Source organism: Antechinus flavipes, chromosome 2, assembly GCF_016432865.1.
Source record: "Antechinus flavipes isolate AdamAnt ecotype Samford, QLD, Australia chromosome 2, AdamAnt_v2, whole genome shotgun sequence".
NCBI classification, from domain to species: domain Eukaryota; kingdom Metazoa; phylum Chordata; class Mammalia; order Dasyuromorphia; family Dasyuridae; genus Antechinus; species Antechinus flavipes.
In genome coordinates this window covers 238,228,441-238,234,440 of record NC_067399.1, presented here as the reverse complement: position 1 = coordinate 238,234,440, position 6,000 = coordinate 238,228,441, and positions in this window count along the sequence as shown.

The window sequence follows — 6,000 nt, the reverse complement described above, 5'->3', positions numbered from 1 at the left end:
AAGCAAACAACATAGGTGACTCCCATATCAATAGTAAGTCATTTTCAGGCTATTCAAATATTATCAATTTAATTTTTAATAATAATAGTAGTCCAGCAATACAAAATGGCCAAAGAGTCTCATAATATGACATTTCTTGTTGACTTTTCTCTTGCTGGTTGCACAATAAAACCAACTCTGCCCCTCTTTTATTTGCTTCTCCAAGGAGAGCCTAGAAGTTATCTCTTTTATTTAGCTATAACTTAAGATTCACAAAATACTTTGTTTTCACAAAATATTTTTTTTCATTTTTTCTTTTCCATTCCCATATACTGAGAAGTAGTATAAATTGTAATGGTTATTTATCAGAAGAAACATTTTTAAAGCTGGAAGAAGCTTTAGAATCTCCTTTTGTGGAGAAGGAAATTGAAGTGTGGTGAATAGGGATTTGCATAAAATTATACTATATTTAGCTAAATGTAGTTCTTAGACTAGCACTTACATCTTGATTTCCAATCTAGGACTTCTTTTTAATAATGGAATCCATCTTATCAGGTAGGATAATAATTATAGCTTTTGGAAAGGTGGGCCCTTATTTATTCACATTCAATTTATTTATTTGCCTGTTTATTTGGAGGCTATTAGACTATCACATAAAGGTTACATACAGCTGCATTTAATATTTGAAAAGTGTTCTTTCATTTTCAGAATTCAAAACCTACCATTTATTAGCTCTAGAAGGATCCAGGGATGCATAGTTCTTAATTCATTGAAATATACGATTAGAACGATTCTGTTTTGTTTATAAGTTATGAAAAAAGGAATTTATTTAAAGTAAGTACTTTTGGTACTTACCCCAAAGCACCAGGATTTGAAGCCATATCTTACCACAGTTCAGGGAAGCTAAACATAGAAGAGACAATTACCTTATTATACACAGATCTGACTATAGTTTGGGCAATTCAGATAATTGTCTTTTCAGTAATTGGATATTGGGACAGACAAGCATATTTGGTGATTTCCTCAAGACTGGAGTTACTCACCCTACTCCAAGCCAGACTGACAAGGATTAACTTTCTCCAGCTCTTCAGCATCTAGGAAAGATTGATTAAAAAAAAAAAGTGGGGAAGGTCCTTCATCATCTTATTTAACTCAGTGAAATTACAAAGTAGACTTAGTCTATCCTGTCTGCCTTTCTGAAAATTCTTTTTTCTTTTTTTGGTGTTGCTCACTCCTTAACTACTTAGAACTTTCAGTCATAGCACCTCGATCTAATCTGCCCTTCCCTAGAAAAGTCTGTGTCCCCCAAAAGATCCCTCTTTCCTGCCCACTAATATTCATTTCTTCAGAGTTCTGATTTCGGATGGGGGTGGGGAAAGAAGTCTCAATTAATTAATAAGATCTTATTAAGTACTTATTATGGTGTATCAGGGTCTGTTTAGGTGCCAGAGATACCAAGACAAAAATGAAATTGTCCCTATCTTTAATGATTTCACATTTTAGTTGGAGGAAACATATAATGAATGTCGAGTTGTTAAAGCATGGCAACTGACTAGACATGTGGGTTGAGAGAAGAAAAAATTGAAGAAGGCTCTGAGATTATGAACCTAGGTAATAGAAGGATAGTGGTACACTAGATAAAAACAGGAAAATTAATAAAAGGGGTATGTTTTGGGCAAAAGATGATGAGTTCTGTTTTGGATATATTGATTTGAGTTGCCTACAGAGTAATTGTTCCTAAAATGCTAACGGCATGTATCTCCCTATAAATATATATATATATATATATATATATATATATATATATATATATATATATATATATATATATATATATACTTTCTGTTTTTCCTTATCACTTAGCAATGTTTTCTCCCTTTATTCATTTTATTAACTTTTAAAAAACTTTATCCAGATTATGATGGTTGTTGTCTTTGTAACCCTACCTCACTCTTCTTCCTTTCTGAATTAATCCAGCACTTGGTTCACTGTGTTGCTTTTCTCCCCAACTTAAATTTCAAACACTTAAGTCTTTTATTCCCTCAAATACTTCAAATTTTTTCCACCTCACCTCAGCCATGAATAGGGATGATCACATCTTGGATCTCACTATTATCCACAAAGGTTCTACTTCTCTGATCAAAAGCTTTGACATTATTCTATCATTCCATCTCTCCCTATGCCTTATCTTATATAAACCCCCACTTCAATATAATCATGATCTCTGATCCCTCTAGCACCTCATGACTTTCTCACACCATTACCTCTTCTTTGACTTAACTTCCTTTGACCCTATGACTAAACTCTCTAATCTCTTTCCTCCTTGCCCTTGTAGTCCCCATCCCTTGCCAAACTCCAGTCTTGGATTACTTACACCCTCTCCTGTGTTCCTGCTTATTTGTTGATAAACAGAGTTATAGGAAGTTATTCAACCTTGTTGAGTTCATGGCAAATTTATGTAATCTAACCTAAAGTGGTCTCTCACTTCAGCAAGGCAATCTGTTTTATTCCTCATTAGTTGATTCCCATCTCCCTACAGAAGCTATTCTTACAAACCTTTTCTCCTCAAAATTCCTGCATACTTCCTCCATCTACTGTCACTCCCCAAGTCAAGGACTTCTACTCTTACTTGACTGACAAATTTGTGAATTTATGTGTGGTCATAAATACTTGCTCTATATCCTATCTATATTTTATATTGAATACCTTTGTCACTTTCCCACTTTGGGGGAAATCATAGATTTGTGAACCATAATCTCATATATTTAGCATTGTTCTCTGGACTCTGTTTTCTGGTACCTTAACTATCTACCTCTCCCCTTTCCTTTGGATCATCTATAAATCTGTTATACATGTATTTTTAAAAGTAATTTTTAAAATGTTGAACAGCCCCAGTGAAACAGAGATATCTGGGGTGCTCCAATGGAGACTTATCCCAAGGTGACATTGATTCATTTACTATTCTGTAATTCAGGCCATTCAATAAATTGTACGTACATTTGATTGTATTATTATCTAGTTGACACTTTCCTTTTTCTCCATATGAATAGAATACTTTATCAAATGTTTTATTAACTCTAGGTAAACTATTTTGCATTCTTCTGATGGCCAATTTAGTAACTCAGTCGAAAAAGGAAAGAGGGCTGGTCTGGAATATGGTACTACTAAGTGGGGGTATTCTAAATTTGAAAGAGAGAGGATAGAAAAAGGGTAATGGGTAGGATAGTATTATGTATTAAATAGTTCATAACTCTTTAATTATCTATTCTAGAAATTTTCCAAGAACTAAAGCCAAGCTCATTTATTGCAGATTGTATTGCAATCATCGTCATCATCATAATCATCATCATCACCATCATCATCATCATCTCCTTCCTTTTTTTTCTTCTCCTTTTTATTTTTAAATTAAAAAATGTGAAAGTATTTATTTATTTGTATGTATATATATTCATATAAAAATTGAAAAATTATAAAAATAAGTGACAACATTATCAACAGCATATATTTATATTCTCCTTTTTAAAAGAGGGACAAAATCTTGTAGCACTTTTCTCATTTTCAACAATCTTTCAAATAGTATTGATGATGACTTAGCAATCACATCCACTAAGTAGTTCTCTCAGTATTTGGTGATGTAGTTCAGCTGGATTAGGTGACTAGAGTTCATTAAAGACAATTAGGTGTTTTTTTTTTTTACTATCTCCTTATTTCAGATATCAATTAGCTATTTTTGTTCTTCCTTTACCAATGCTAAGATCAGGTGCCTTGGCAGGAAAAAAAAAACAGAAACAGGAATTTTTCTTTCTCTCTATTGTGAACTATCCTTTTTCCATCTAGTCTAAGAAAAATTTAGTACCTTTTTTGAGCCATCCCAATGTAGCTTATATTTTAAAATTATTCTTACTTCCTTTTCATAAGCCTTAGCTAATTTTAAGCATTAAGGCTCCTCACACTAATTTTTTAGGCTCATAACATAATCATTTCCTCCATTCCCTATCTTTGTTTCTATCTATTTTATATTTCATTTTGAAATTTAAGTTGGTCTCTTCAGATAAGTCTTATCTTTTTTCTTCAATGGAATTATTCCCTTGTGTATCTTCAGAATGTAGTTCTTGAAGGTTTCTTATTCTTCCTAGGAAGAATTCTCCTAGAGGTTTGCTGGTAAGTGTTTAACACAGACTCTTCAAGAATATAAGTTTAATTTGCATCATTGACATTTTCTCCATCATTTTTTAAGGTTTGACAATCAACAAATCTTGACTTGTACATTTACTGTTTTCCCAAGTGCAAGTGCTTACATGAGCTGGCTTTAGCATACTCCTGACTTGTCCTCTAGAATTTTAATCCAGGGATTCTACCTATCTTTCTTTCCTCTGAATGTTTTGAAACCTGTTTCCCAAAATCTAGAGTGCATGTCAGACTTGCCAACTTTCTTCTTCTTTTCTATCATAAGTTGAAAGAGGAAGTGGTCATTTCTCCCTCCATGGTTCCCAACAGTTTCATCCTGGCAGTTAATTCCTCTGTAATTGAGAATTCTAGAATAGATTTTTCCTCACTGTGTCTTATATTTTTCATAATATTAAAAAAAGTGAAAAAAGTTATATCTGTATAGCTGAAATCCTCCAATACTACTATATCATGCCTACAAAGTGGGCTTATTATTTGTTTCTCAACTTATTCTTTTCCTTTTTCTGTCCAGGTAATTTGTAGTATACTTTTATAATAACATAACTCCCTCCACTGATCCAAGTGCTCTCCAGCATATTTACCACTTATTCCTGGATTTTCTCAAATGAGAAAAGCTTTTTAATATAGAATTCTTTTACCTTTATCCTATGCTTTTTTTGTTTGTTTGTTTGTTTCTTTTTAAATTAAGATATACCCATATAGTGTCACTTTCTAGTCACAGGTTTCATGCTACTAAGTCTCAGTAATGCCTATGAAATCAAATTTGTATTCTTTATGTTAAGATTTCTAGTTCCCTTTGATTATTATCTAAAAGATAAATGTCTTCAGACAATTTACTACAACTTATTGAATTTTACTACAACTTCATTTCTTGGCTTCCTGTCTCCTTTGAAATTATGAGTAATTCAACTCCTATTTTTCTTCCTTAATTTGAAATCTGCAGTTTGTTGAATTTTTGTTCAGAAGCATTCATATATGTGTATGTATACATGCAATTTTCTATTTTTCTTCTCCTTTTGAATTTAAATCCTATGATTAAATTTGTCAATTTGTAAAACATTCTTTTTTAATTATTATTTTTTTGTTGTCACGTAAACCACATTTCCCAATATATCCATTCTACCCTCTTCCAGAGAGCCATTTTGTATAGCAAAGAATAAAAGAAAAGAAAAAATTCATCAAAACAGTTTGACATATTCACTGTTAGTTGCCCATATGAGCAAAGAAAGGAAAAGGTTCTTTTTCTTCTGGTGCCAAATTTGGTCATCCCAATTTAGCAACATTCAAATTTGATTTGTTATTATTCTTTACATTTATTTTATTTTATTAATCATGTATGTTGTTTTCCTTTTTTCCTGTTCACTGTGCAACAATTCATATAAGGGCAAATTTATTCTTACTGTCTTTTGTAAATTGTAATACAACCCTATCCAGAAATCTATCATCAATCACTGCTACTTTAAGATATAGTCCCATTCACAAAGATTACAACTTGAAATAGCATTCACGTTCCAAATCAGTTTCTTCTTCATTACTTGCCTACAAAAAGCAATAGGAAATAAAACACAATCCAACCCCAAAGACCTTCAAATTCTTGATCAAGATTTTTAGGCTTTTTATGGGAGGGTTATTTATACCTAAAATGATTTACCACAAAAGGGTAGCAGGCATAAGTTTTGATAAGACTTTAGATGTTCTTAGATTAGGAATTCTTAACTTGATGTACATGAATTTATTTTAAAAATATTTTGACAAAAATGTTTGTAGCAGCCCTCTATGTAATGGCAAAGAACTGGAAATTGAGTGGATGTCCATCAATTGGGATAACTTCTG